This window comes from Suricata suricatta, chromosome 9, assembly GCF_006229205.1.
Source record: "Suricata suricatta isolate VVHF042 chromosome 9, meerkat_22Aug2017_6uvM2_HiC, whole genome shotgun sequence".
Lineage (NCBI taxonomy): Eukaryota > Metazoa > Chordata > Mammalia > Carnivora > Herpestidae > Suricata > Suricata suricatta.
Window position 1 is genome coordinate 118,847,764 of NC_043708.1, and position 15,135 is coordinate 118,862,898.

General features: G+C 40.5%; 1 long non-coding RNA gene across 2 annotated transcripts in view; it reads right to left on the reverse strand.

Moving 5' to 3' along the window:
• Positions 1-845: 845 nt before the first annotated feature.
• The window catches only part of LOC115302517, a 22,963-nt gene continuing 8,673 nt past the window's right edge, over positions 846-15,135 (reverse strand). For both annotated transcript variants that reach the window (XR_003913515.1, XR_003913514.1), the window contains 2 exons: positions 1,732-1,840; positions 846-1,419 (listed from right to left, as the gene is read on the reverse strand). This is a non-coding gene — a long non-coding RNA (uncharacterized LOC115302517). The remainder of the gene's footprint in view (positions 1,420-1,731; positions 1,841-15,135) is intronic.

A 15,135-nucleotide genomic window follows, 5' to 3' on the forward strand; every position in this document is an offset into this window, starting at 1 on the left:
CTGGTAATGCAGAGCCAGGAACATAATGTTAGGCACACTCTCCCAGCATGCATGCTGGGTATAAATTCCAGGAACACAATGCCAGCCATGCAATGCTGGGCACACTGAGGGATGTAGTGTCCTGGGCACACAACAGGCACGTGGATCAGGTCCACAAAATCAGGTATGCAGCATAGACATAGAATACCAGGCACAGACTCTGAGAATAAAACACAGGGCACAAGGCATAAGGCACACAACACAGGACACACAATACTGGCACACCAGCCAGGAAAAAGAAAACACAGAGCACATACACCAGGCATACACACTGGACATACAATGACAGGTGCACAGTGCTGAGCACACAATCCTGGTCATACAAAGCCAGGCACAGAGTGTTAGGCACACATGCCAGGCATGCAATTCTGGGCACACAGAATCAAAGAAACACTGCTAGAGATATAGACCTGAGCAAACTAGGCACAAAGTGCTGGGTACACAAAGCCACAGAGCACACCGGGCATGTATACCTGGCACAAGGTGGGCACAGCCAGATACAGAGGCTGGGAACACAACACTGGGCACACCAAGTCAGCACACAAAGCTGGCTTTAAAGAATGAAGTGTGATCTGGAAGACTCTTTAACCACCAATTCCAGGTGCACCGTGCTCTTTTTTCTCTGGTCCAGTGATCAGCCCTGATCCAGACCAGGGGCTAGTGTCCTTGTAACTGCCGCAAAGCCTAGACCGCTCTGGCTGGTATCCTTGGTGTGGATGTATGAGAGTTTATGTCATGTCATGGTCCTGTGATGCACTGTTGAACCATTCTGCATCCTTTGCTATAACAAATAATTCTGCAGCGTGTTGTATGTCTATACCTCATTTTGTATTTTTTTTTCGCCAGAGTATTTTTTGAATAGTTCCTTAGAATACCAGGTCAAAGGGCAAAATCACATGTGGTTTTGCTAGATACTGCCAATTATCTCCTGTGGGCTTTGCCACTTTGCATTTCCACAGCACGGTCAGTGCCTAATAAAATGGCTGTAGCAGGGCAGGTCAAGGGAAGAACCAGAGATGGGTCCCTGGACCATACTGACATTTGATGCACATGCTCTTTGCTGGTCTTAAATCTCAGAGAGCAGGAAATGGACTAACTCCAGACATCTCTGCTTCCACCCTTCACAATCCCAAACCTTCCCACCCCTCACTCTGTGGTGCTTTCACAGGAGTAGTTTGAACCTTTAGCCATTAGGTGGAGCCACAAAGTAACCATTGAAGCCATCCATGTGCTTTTGACCTTCCTCTCCAGATGAGTTTTCTTTTCTTACTGCAGGTCCAGAGATTTAGCCCAAAGGAAAAGTGCAGCTCCAGAATCTGCCAAGTGCCACAACGTCTTCAAACAGATCTGAATGATTTTCATGCAATTCTTTGCTTTCCCCTGATAGAAAAATTAATAAGCAGAGGGTAATTTGCCCTTCAGAACAAAGTGACTTTGCCCCCTGCCAGGCACCCTGGTAGGACAGAACTAGTGCTTGGCAAAGGTTTGCTAAGTCCCTGAACAAAGGGGTGAGAAGTATTACAGACTCCCTTCTTCAGCAATGTCCCCATCAGCTGCCTCTTTGCAAAGCAGCAGTGTGAGGCCTCCCTCCCCCCAACAGGGTTTGAGGGCAGGAAGCCCAGGCTTGCTGTGCTCTGGGGCAGGCCCTTCACCTCTCCATCCCCAGCATCAAAGTCTTATCTCTGTGCTCACCTCAGCTCTAACACAGGACCTTCATTCAGTGAGTCCCTGGGGGACCTTTGTCAGGTGATTTTAATGGCACTTGGGATGCAAGGAACGCCAGACACTTTGCAAGCAAAAGCTGGAAGGCAAGACCTGAAATTCAGAAGACTTCGCAGAGCACTGAGTTTACTTTCTGAGACTTCCCTCCATAAAGGCCCAGATCACACACTGTTTGATACGAGGGATTTCGATCTCCATGGCCTCCTCAAGAGTCTCAAAATAAAGAACCAGAAGAAGTACTGCAAGGCTTTGTCTCAACCATAAGCCCTCCTCCCAGATTAGGAGCTCAGGGTCTCTAGAATTGCTCAGGAATTAAGGACATTGGCCCGAAAAGCCTTACTGGGGGCATTGCAGAGTTCAGACTCAAGCAATTATCTGGCGACTTTGGGTCTGGCTTCTGCCACCCACCCTTCCAAACTGCACAGCACTGAGGCAGGAAGTAGCTATCAAAAAGTACATGCTCACTGGGTAGGTAGAAGGAGCCCTGAGCCAGAAAACTGGGCAGCCAGACTTCAGCCTGTGGGCCTCAGCTTCATTGTACATGAAATGATAAAAGCAATTTCCCAAACAATGAGGAAGTTTCTGGTGTGGCACCAGTGAGTAAAGATACTTTGTTTCTTCTCCTCCATGCCCCAGCAGACACTCCTGTGACAGAGAGTGTACCCACCAGAACTGAGCCTTTCTGGGAGAAGGAGCTTCCCTCTTTCAGTCTTCCTGTGAGAGTTTAAGAGATCCACCTGTCTGATCTTTCAGGTGGACATGGCATCAGGCAGAGACCATGCTGGGACTCTTACTCTTCTCACTGCCTGGAAACTCCTGGAAAGTCAGAGAGGCATATGGGTCACCTCTGTCTCTGACCTAGTAACAATACTGGGCTTTCTCTTCAACTAGAAAGTGGATAAATATCCTAAACTACTGCTTTCAGACTTGGAGCTCCAGACAGTGCCAGAGTAACCCCTTTGAGTAAGTGAACCAAAGAACAGGGAGTGGATTGCCAGTAGGGCACAGGGTGTCCAGGAATAGGAGACACAGATGGGACAGGGCCAGGACAGTAGAAAGTTGCACATTAGGCCCATGCCTGGTTCATGGACTGAGGGAACTTACATCTGCTTGGCAGATAGTGAGTGTGTGGGGCTGTTTCCTTCATGAAGGCAGCAACCTCAACCACCTAGCCTAGGGGCTTCTTCAACACAAGGAGGGTGTCTTGACCCACAATAGTCCTGATTGTCTTCATTAGGCTGCCAGCTCAGCCAGATCATTGATGATTCAAAGAAGGGCACAGGGCTCTGAAAGCCCATCCCTAACTTGATCTGCTTCCATTAAAGCCTTTCAAATTCACAAAATAATGCTCTTTCTGAGCACCTACTATACCCCAGATCCTGAAGCTATTATATAACTTAATTTGAGTCCTTTATAACAGTTCTCTTGTATAGATAGTGTCAGCCTTCTTTGCCTTTCTAAATAATCTACACAACACACATGACATTGTGATTTATAATAAGAAATATGTATTTGTTCTTCATCCTTGATTCTGAAACAGAGCTCCTAAAAATCCTTGGAATTTCCTAAGTGATAAGAATGATAAATATGTCTATTCATAACAAACTCCTTGCAACCACACTTGAGTTTATATAAATGAGGTGATTCTTGGAAAACACCTCAGGATTCAGTTCTAGGGGAACCAACCATGAATAGAGGATTAGAACTTTCAGCCTCTCCCAGACAGCAACATCTGGGAAGGAGGGGCTGGGGTTGAATAGATTGCCAAAGGCCAATAATTTAATCCATTATGTCTATATCATGAAGCTTCCAAAAACCCCAAAAGGACAGAGTCCAAGAGCTTCCACATTAAGGTTCTGGGAACGTGACTGGCTCAGAGAGTTCCTTACCCTTTTCCACATACTTTGTCCTATGCATCTCTTCCACCTGGCTGTTCTTGAATCATATCCTTTTTAATAAACTAATAACCTAGTAAGTGAAATGTTTCTCTAAGTTCTGTGAGCTGCTCTAGTAAATTACTCAAACCCAGAGAAGAGATCATTGGAACATCCAATCTATATAGCAGAAGGGACAATCTGGACCTCAAATTGATATCTGAAGTGGGAGCAGTCATCTGGGACTGAGCCCTCAATCTGTGGGGTCTGATGCTATCTCCAGGTAGATGGCATCAGAATTGAGTTGAATTGTATGACACCTAACTGGTGTTGGAGAATTGCTTAATAGTATGGGAGGTAAAAAAACAAAAACAAAAACAAACTAACACATACATCAGAATTGGTGTCCATAGTTAACACACATTCATTTCTTGGAGAGAAAAAGAAAGAAAACAGATGTATATAGAAAACAAAATTAGGGGTGCCTGGGTGGCTCAGTCAATTAAGCATCTGACTTTGGCTCAGTGTATGATCTCACTGTTCATGAGGTCAAGTACCACATCAGGCTCTGTGCTGACAGTGTGAAGCCTGCTTGGGATTTTCTCCCTCTTTCTCTGCAATTCCCCCACTCACTTGTGCATGCACACATTCTCTCTTTCTCAAAAAAATAAATAAATAAACTTTCAGAAATGTTAAAAGGGGGGAAGGGGCAAGATAGCAGAGAAGTAGGGAGTTCCCATACTGCCCCACTGCATCTCTCAAGCAAAGAAGAGCTGAAGCAAAGGACTTTGAATTACAAGAGTCTGGGAGGAAAAGAGACGGAGTCCACTAAGAAGACAGCCTCATAGAGCTTTTGGAGAGAGATATCATCTCTAACTGCAGAGCTTTCTTTGGGCTGGGTGTCCTGGTCCCAGAAATTTCCTCTGGGACAGAAGGTACACAAGTATGCAGTCAGCATCAGGAGTAACCAATCCCCTGCTCAGTCCCCTGCTCAGACCCCTGCTAGAAAGTGCCCCAGCTTGCAGGATTACATTTCCTGCAGTATCATTAGTGTGCATGGAGTAAGAGCTTGAAAGTCATCTGGGTGTGGGACATAGAACATGGCCCACCTTGGCTGTGCCCGAGGCACAGTGATAGCAGACCCAAAGGAGTGATTTGGGACACCCAATTCAAGAAGGAATTGGGGGGGATCACCATTTTTCTCCCCACAACCACCAAGGCAGGCGGGGCCTCAGCAAGCAGCCTGGCCATGGGACACACAGCAGAGGCAAGACCTGCCTACACCAGACCTCGCCCATCTGCACTGGGTAGCTGCTTTTCTACCTGAGCCAGATAGAGGCTTCAGAAACAGAGAGACCCTCCTCCAAGACCAGTACTGATGCATTGCCGTGATTAACTCTAGATCAATTCTTGCTATTCAGATATATTCTTTTTTATCTCATTCTTATCTCTCCCCTCCTCTGGACTGGTGATTCTGGTTATAGGTTTACTTAAACGGGCATATATAATCCATTCTCCTGATGCATGTTCTACACTTCTTTTCTTATCTTTCTTTCTCTCTCTCTGAAATAATCAGACTATAGAGTCTCTCTCAGTAATATTATCTCTGGTTTTCTTTTTTTCTCACTTCCTGCCGTATTCTCCTTTTTCTCTCTCTGAATTAAGCCTAAGTCTTTCTGCCTGGTCAATGTTCTGTTTCTCTTTCTCCTCACCCCTGTCATTTCTCTCTTTGCATATGCTCCTCCACCAGCACTACCTCCACCCTGCTCTTTATTTGTAGCTGGTATTTCTCATTTTATGCTTTTAGACTGTCCTTTGTGTTTTGTTGTTTTTATTTTGTTTTTTTTTTCAGCTTGCATGTGTGTTTGATTTGCTTGTGCATTTGCATGCTTTTGTTCCCTGCTTGTTTCTCTGTCTGTTTTCCAGTCCAGGGCTACCTCAAGAAACAAACCAAAGTACACATGGTGGAGTGTCCCAAATATCACTATGAGTAGGGAAATAAAATAACCAAAAGCACAACAAAAGAGGCCAAGTGACACCATTAAAAGAACACTTCCTGAATGGACAGGCCCGAGACAGTCAATAAGCCTCCTTTAATATAGCAGAACTTGCAGGTGCAGAGTGGAAAAAAAAAGCTTTTAAAACTGACAAGAGACAGAAATTCTTCGCAAAAGAAATTCCAGGAAGAAGTGACAGATAAAGAATTGGTCAAAACAGATATAAGCAACATAACTGACTAAGAATTTAGAACAATAGTCATAAAATTAATCGCTGGGTTGAAAAAGGCATAGAATACAGAAAAGACTCTGTTTCTATAAAGATTATGGATCTTAAAAATAGTTATGATGAATTTAAAATGCTGTAAATCAGATGCATAATAAAATAGAGGTGACCACAGCACAGATTGAAGAGCATAGAAGAGAATAGGTGAATTAGAAGATAAAATTATAGAAAAAGAGGAAGCCAAGAAAAAGAGATAAATTGATCCAGGAGCATGAAAGGATAATTTGAGAACTGAGTGATGCAATCAAAAGGAACAATATTCGTATCATAGGAATTCCTGAAGAAGAGAGAGAGAAAGAGACTAAAGGGAAACTTGATCAAATTATAGCCTAGAACTTACCCAATCTGAGGAAAAAAACAGACATTGAAATCCAAGAGACACAGAGAACACCCTTCAGACATAACTTGAATCGATCTTCTGCATGACATTATAGTGAAACTGGCAAAATAGAAGGATAAAAAGATCATTCTGAAAGCAGCTAGGGATAAAGGTCCCTAACATACAAAGGGAGACAATCAGAGTAATAGCATACATATCTATGAAAATTGGCAGGCCACAAAGGAATGGCAGGAAACCTTCAATGTGATGAACAGAAAAAATATGCAGCCAAGAATCCTTTATCCAGCAAGCCTATCATTCATAATAGAAGGAGAGATAGAGGTTTTCCCAAACAAACAAAAAGGAATTCATGAAGGAATCCATCACCACTAAACCAGCCCTATAAGAAATCCTAAGAGGGACTCTATGAAGGAAATGTTGCAAAGTAACACAAAGTAACAGAGACACCACTAAAAAGCATGAATCCTACAGAGAACACATTGAGTCTAAACCCATGTTTTTTAATAATAACACTGAATGTAAATGGACTAAATGTTCCAATCAAAAGACATAGGGTATCAGAATGGATTTTTAAAAAACAGGATCCATCTACTTTCTGTCTACAAGAGACTCATTTTAGACCTGAGGACACCTTCAGATTGAAAGTGAGGAGATGGAGAAATATCTATAGTGCTACTGCAAATCAAAAGAAAGCTGGGGTAGCCATACTTAAATCAAACAAACTGGACTTTAAAGTTAAGGCAGTAACAAGAGATGAATTATATAATAATTACAGGGTCCATTCATCAGGAAGAGTTAACAATAATAAAGGTATAGGCACCAAATTCGGAAGCACCCAAATACAGAAAGCAATTAATCATGAACATAAGCAATCCTCTTTATAAGAATGTGCTAATTGCAGGGGACTTTAGTACACCACTTATAGCAATGGATAAATCAACCAGACAGAAATTCACTAAAGAAACAATGGCGGCTGAATTTTTTGTTTAGTTGCATATCTGTGAAGTCTACCTTTATGTCTTTTGAAAAGGCATGACCCCCATTTTAAATATTATCCTCACAGACTAACAAGTCTGAGATCCAACAACAAATATTTAAAGTCATTCAGAACTAGAATTACATTTATAGTAGTGCATTGCTGAAACAGTTTTTCTCTCTAAAAAAGCCTCCATTATTAAAGATAGACAAATTGAGATTAATGCATTGGTGGAATGAGTCCATTCTTAACAACCCTGGCCTAATTATTTACATAAGCTCAGCAAGAATAAAGATTGTTCATGAGGACTTTATAAAGCTTGCTTTGCTGGGTCCTTTTATAAGGAATCTCCAGGTTGAACTTTTAGTAGCCTCTCTGGGCCAGAAGCCAAGCCAAGCACTTTCCGTCAGGCAGGCCTACAATACCTGTTAAATTGGGCAAACTCCTCTTCCCGAGGTTCCCAACATATGCTGAGGCTTCTGCACCTGCCAGGAGAAACTTCAGCCCCTATTAAAGTTTCAGGTATCACTCTGGAGTTAAATAGGCCAGCTCTGAAGAACCCTCAAACTGGTGAGGTGATCCAGATCCAGTCGATCAGCTTGAACTGATCCTCAAAAAGACTATGACTCCTGAGAATCTCCAGCCCTGCTCCAGCCACACTCCGGAAGCTGGCTGGTCTAGCATGGTAGAAGCCTGAGGTGTCACCGGTCCAATAAAATAAACTGTCCTCTTTGCCATCGGATTGGCAAATGTTGCCCCAGAAAGCTGAGGAAACAGCAAAAGTTCCTGATTATGTTCTGTTGATATTAATTGCCTCTCATCTGGGCATGGGATTTCAGCATGGCAAAAGGTAAGGGTAGCCTATGCCTCTACCGCCAGACTTGAATGGGCGGTCTTCAAGTGGCCACTGGATGGCCCACCAATTTGGCTAAGGATAGTAATGTAGAAAGAACCATGGAGGTGTATTGCACTTATGTGCCCCAGGATTCTGAACAAATTGGCTGTCATTCTTACTTTTGTAAACCAGGCAGCGCCAGATATTAGAAACCCTAAAAGAGACCCTTACCAAATTAACCATGGAGACTGGTGGAAATTGGGTAGTTCTCCTTCCCTATGCCCTTTGCAGGGTAAAAAATTCCCCTTACACCAAGGAGGGCTATGTTAGGCTCTAGGGGAACAATGCTACTTCTATGCCAATATCTCAGGAATTGTACAGGATAGTCTAGCTGTGGTTTGTGGTCACCACAAGACAGGAGAAGAATGAGGAGCCAAAACCAAAATTGGTATACTTTTAAAATTTGGCTCTGGTATCATTGATAAGATCATAGCATTTGTCAAAGAGCAGGTAAATGCTATTCTGTTAATGGTCTTAAAAACATGTAGCCTTAAACCAGAACAATGGTAACAGCTGACCCAGGATTGGGTCAGTTACAAGACAGAGGGGGGAATGTAACGACACAGGTCTGAATTCAGCTTCTCAGAATCATTATAAGATAATAGCCTATTGCTTGAAGCTAGCCACACCCTACGTGAGGGTCTTGGGCTCACTCTGTAATTGGTCAATACTCTAAATGTTGTGATTGGGTCCCGCCAAAAGTAACAAATACTCTAGGCAATGTGAATGGTTAAACCTGCTGTCATAATAATGATTGGATCACTATACCTATGTCACAATTTCCTGTAACTCCCCCTTCCCAAACTCATAAAAGACCCTACCCCACCTTTGTTCGGGGCTCTCAGCATGAATCCACTGTGCCAGTAAAGTCTGTGAGCCTGAGCTTAGGCTGTGAGACCGAGCTTAGGCTCAGCTAGCCTAAACTCATAATAAAGCCCTTTGCTTTTGCAAAAAAAAAAAAAAAACCCAAAAAAACAAAAAGAAAAAAAAAAAAACAATGGACCTTAACAACACATGGGACCAGAGGGTCTTGACAGATATATTTAGAACGCTACATCCTGAAACAAGGAATTCACTTTCTTCTCAAATGCACATGGTATCTTCTCCAAGATAGATCACATACTGGGTCATAAAGCAGCCCTCAATAAATATAAAAGAATTAAGATCATACCACGCACACTTTCAAGTCACAATGCAATGAAACTTGAAATCAACCACAAGAAAAAGTCTGGAAAACCTTTAAAAACATGGAGGCTAAAGAACACACTATTAAAGAATGAATGAGCCAACCAGGCAATTAGGAAAGAAATTTAAAAATATACGGAAATAAATGAAAATGAAAACACAACATTCCAAACTCCGTGGGATACAGCAAACGTAGTCCTAAGAGGAAAAGACATTGCAATCCAGGCCTAGTTCAAGAAACTAGAAAAAGTACAAATTCAAAATCTAACAGAGTACCTAAAGGAACTAGAAGCAGATCACCAAGAGCACCCCAAACACAGAAGAAAAAGAGAAATAATAAAGATCAGGGCAGAAATAAATGATATAGAATCCCAAAAAACAGTTGAACACATCAGTGCAAAATCATGAATGAAAATGGATTTATTACAACAACTCCCTCAGAAATACAAGCAATTATCAGGGAATTCTGTGAAAAATTATATGCCAACAAACTGGAACCTAAAAATGGACAAATTCCTAAACACACACACACTACCAAAATTCAAATGGGAAGAGATAGAAAATCTGAACAGACCCATAACTAGTGAAGAAATTGAATCAGTTATCAAAAATCTCCCAACAAATAAGGGCCCTGGGCAAGATGACTTCTCTGGGGAATTTTACCAGACATTTTAATCAGAGTTAATTCCCACTCTTCTCAAGCTGTTCCAAAAAAATATATATGGAAGAAAAACTTCTAGACTCCTTCTATGAAGCCAGCATCACTTTGATTCCCAAACCAGACAGAGACCCAACAAAAGAAAACAAAACAAAACAAAAAAATAGAACTACAGGCCAATATCCTTGATGAATACAGAGCAAAAATCCTCACCAAAATACTAGCAAAACGAATTCAACAGCATATAAAAGGAATTATCCTCCATGATCTAGTGGGATTCATTCCTGGTACAGGACTGGTTCAATATTCACAAATCAATCAACATGATACATCACATTAACAAAAGAAAAGCTATAAACCATATGATCCTGTCGATAAATGCAGGAAAAGCATTTGATAAAATACAGCATCCTTCTTAATAAAAGCCCTTGAGAAAGTTGGGATAGAAGGAACTTCACTTAAACATAAAAGCCATTTTTGAAAAGCTCACAGCTAATATCATCCTCAATGGGGAAAACCTGATAGCTTTCCCCTGAGATCAGGAACACAACAAGGAGGTCCACTCTCACCATTGTTGTTTAACATAGTGCTGGAAGGCCTAGCATCAGCAATCAGACAACAAAAGGAAATTAAAGGCATGTGATTTGGCAAAGATGAAGTCAACCTTTCACTTTTCATCGATGACATGATACTCTACATGGAAAACCCAACCAACTCCACCAGAAGTCTATTAGAATTGATCAATGAATTCAGCAAAGTTGCAGGGTACAAAATCATGTACAGAAATCGGTTGCATTTGTATACACCAATAATGAAGCAATAGAACGAAAAATCAAGAAACTGATCCCATTCACAATTGCACCAAAAACCATAAAATTAGGAATAAACCTAACCAAAGATGTAAAAGACCTATATGATGAAAACTATAGAAAACTTATGAAAGAAATTGAAGACGACACAAAGAAATGGAAAAATATTTCATGCTCATGGATCGGAAGAACAAACATTGTGAAAATGTCATTATTACCCATAGCCATCTACACATTCAAGGCAATCTTAATCAGAATTGCACCAGCATTCTTCTCAGAGCTAGAACAAACTATCCTCAAATTTGTATGGAAGCACAAAAGACCCCAAATAGCCAAAGTCATATTGAAGAAGAAAACCAAAACAGGAGGCATCACAATCCCAGACGTTAGCCTCTACTACAAAGCTGTCATCATCAAGAGAATATGGTATTGGCACAAAAACAGACACATAGACCAATGGAATAGAATAGAGAATCCAGAACTGGATCCACAAATGTATGGCCAATTAATCTTTGACAAAGCAGGAAAGAGTATCCAATGGATAAAAGACAGCCTCTTTAACAAGTGGTGCTGGGAGAACTGGACAGCAACATACAGAAGAATGAAACTAGACCACTCTCTTACACCATACAGAAAAATAAACTCAAAACGAATGAAAGACCTGTATGTGAGAAGGAAACCATCAAATCCCTAAGAGGAAAAAGTAGGAAACAGCCTCCTTGAACTCAACCACAGCAATTTCCTACTCCACACATCCCCAAAGGCAAGGGAATCAAGAACAAAAATGAACTATTGGGACCTCATCAAGATAAAAATCTTCTGGTCTGCAAAGGAAACAATCAAGAAAACTAATAGGCAGCCAACGGAATGGGAAAAGATAGCTGCAAATGACATATTGGATAATGCGCTAGTATCCAAATCTATGAGGAACTCACCAAACTCCACACCCTAAAAATTTATAATCCAGTGAAGAAATGGGCAGAGACATGAACAGACACTTCTCAAAAGAGGACATCCAGATGGCCAACAGACACATGAAATGATGCTCAGTGTCATTTATCATTAGGGAAATACAAATCAAAACCACAGTGAGATACCACCTCACGCTGATCAGAGTGGCTAAAATGAACAAATCAAGAGACTATAGATGCTGACGAGGATGTGGAGAAACAGGAACCCTGTTACACTGTTGGTGAGAATGTAAACTGGTGCAGTCACTCTGGAAAACAATGTGAAGGTTCCTCAGAAAATTAATAGAACTCCCCTATGACCCAGCAATAGCGCTGCTAGGAATTTACTGAAGGGATACAAGAGCGCTGATGCATAGGGGCACATATACCCCAATGTTAACAGCAGCATTTTCAACAATAGCCAAATCATGGAAAGAGCCTAAATGTCCATTAACTGATGAATGGATCAAGATGTGAGATATATATATATATGTGTGTGTGTGTGTGTGTGTGTGTGTGTGTGTGTGTGTGTACGTATATATATAATGGAATACTACACGGCAATGATAAAGAATGAAATCTGGCCATTTGTAGCAAAGTGGATAGAACTCGAGGGTGTTATGCTAAGTGAAATAAGTCAGCAGAGAAGGACAGATATCACATAATTTACTCCTATGTGGAACAGGAGAAACTTAACAGAGGACCTTGGGGGAGATAAAGGTAAAAATAGTTAAGGAGGGGGAGGGAAGTAACCATAAGAGAATCTTGAATACTGAAAACAAACTGAGGGTTGATGGGGGGTTGGGGAGAGTGGAAAATGGGTGATGGGAATGGAGGAGGGCACTTGTTGGGATGAGCACTGGGTGTTATATGGAAACTAACTTGACAATCAATAAACTATTAAAAAATCAAACACTGTTGCAATAAAGAATTTTGGAAGGAAAAAGTTTTTTAGAAATTAAAATATGATACCTTGCCATTTGTGAAGTAGGATGGGTTTAGAGGTTACTATGCTAAGTAAATCAAATCAGACATAGAAAAACAAATACTGTATGATTTCACTTATATGTGAAATATAATAAACAAAACAAGAAGAGACAGACTCATAAATAGAAAGAACAAACTATAGCTGGTAGAGGGGTAATGGGTGGGGATAGGCAAAAGAGGTAAAGTGGATCAAGAGATACAAACTCCCAGCTTGAAAATAAACAAGTCATGGGGATATAAAGTACACAGCATAGGGAATATAGTCAATAATATTGGAATAACTTTGCATAGTGACAGATGGTAACTAGACTTACTATAGTAATCATTTCATAATGTATATAAATGACACGTTACTATGGTGTTCACCTGAAACTAACCAAATATTATATGTTAACTATACTTCAATAAAAAATAAAGTTAAACTTAAAAACAAACAAACAAACAAAAAGAATACAAAACTAAAGTGGCTTTACATGGGTCCCATGCCGAATCTTGCACCTATCTCTGGGCATGCACAGGTAAGAGGAAGCTTGATTTTATATATTCAATCGTTTATCTTCTTGAGGAAATCCTGCTTGGTTTTGCAGGCCCAAAAAGCATTTTCAAAGGAGTATCACCTTTGCTGCTTGCACTAGTTTTCTTAAAACACATAGAGACTGGATGTAGCATGGTGGCAATTCAAAGAGTTCTAAAAAAGAGAGATTAAATTTTAAAGAACATCATGACTCATGCTGTTGATTTTGTTAAAAACCAAACTAAATGTTTTTCTTAATGTGTGGGAAAGAGAATCAGCATCTGTCACTAGTAAAAAGCAACAGAAAAAAATAGAATGGAAAAGATTGACAAGCAGCATGGCAAGCCTGAAAGTTTAGAAATACTCCCAGATATTATGTCTTTTCTAGAAGTCATGCACTATTAAACACAAACCATCGGACATTTGAAGGAAACAAACAGCACAAAATAAAAGGATCAAATACAGTGAACAGATTCTGGAGTAGTACTAACTATATGTTGCTTGTTGCAGAATTTTTAGCAGCTGGGGGGGGAACATAGGAAATGTTTATACATAGGGGCATGGTTTCATAATGAATAAATTAGGATATCTGGATTTCCCAATTTTTGCACTCTGATTATTCATTTGTAGCAAACCTCCACAAATATAGTGGTTGAAAACAATACAAATCATTCATTTTGCTCATGAATGTCCACTTTGGTGGGGCATGGCAGGAACAACCTACCCTACTCTGCTCAATGTCAGCTGGTACAGATCTTCTGCAAGGCTGGGGGAGGAGGCACAAACAGTGAGATCATCACGTGAGCCAAAATCGAGAGTCAGATGCTTAACAGACTGAGCCATCCAGGTGCTCCTCATTGTGGTTTTAATTTGCATTTCCCTGTCAGTTAAAAATTTGATCACCTGTTCTTGTTTTTTTTTTAATTTTTAACATTTATTTATTTCTAAGAGAGAGAAGAAAAAGAGTGTTAATGAGGAGGGGCAAAGAGAGAGGAAGACCCAGAATCTGAAGCAGGCTCTAGGTTCAGAGCTATCAGCCCTAAGCCCAACACGGGGCTCAAACTCACAAACTGTGAGATCATGACCTGAGGAGAAGTCAGACACCCAACTAACTAAGCCACCCAAGCACCTGATCACCTGTTCTTAAGTTTTTGAGGAGTTTGGATAGACTTCCTAATGAAGTGCCTGTGCAAGCCTATTGCCTACTTTAAAAAAAATAAATTTTCTATTTACTAATTAATCTGTAAGTGTTCTTTAGAAATCTTAGATTCTTGTGAGATATGTACTGTAAACATCTTCTTACATTCTGACATGTCTGTTTCATATAGGCTTTTTTAAATGGAATTGAGGCTGTTGATTTTAATATATTAACATTTTTCTTAATTTTCTTTGGGGTGTTTTTTAAAGAAATCTTTTCTTACCATAAGTCATTAATGTATTGTTTTACTTACATCTGGATATAAAATCTGTATGGGGTTGTTTCTTGTGCATGATATGAGGTTAAAGGCTCAAGATTAACTTTTTCTATATGAAATGTAGTTGAGTCTACATGATTTAATGAAAAGACTCTCCTTTCTCCACTGTTTTATGGTTTGTCCTTTGTCCATAAACTGGCTGTGGATATCCTTTTGCATGGATTCTTTACTGCAATTTCATCAACAGTCAACTGGTAATATTTATGTGTGTCTACTTGCTTCTTTCATCAGTGTTTTGTAGTTTTTGACATGACAACCCTGCACATGTTGGTTAGTTATTTTATTTTGTTGAAGTATTTAGGCTTCTGTGTATTGACTTTGTATCTTTTACTTTTTTTAATAGTGTATTGTCAAATTGGTTTCCATACAACACCCAGTGCTCTTCCCCACAAGTGCCCTCCACCATCACCACCACCTCTTTTCCCCCC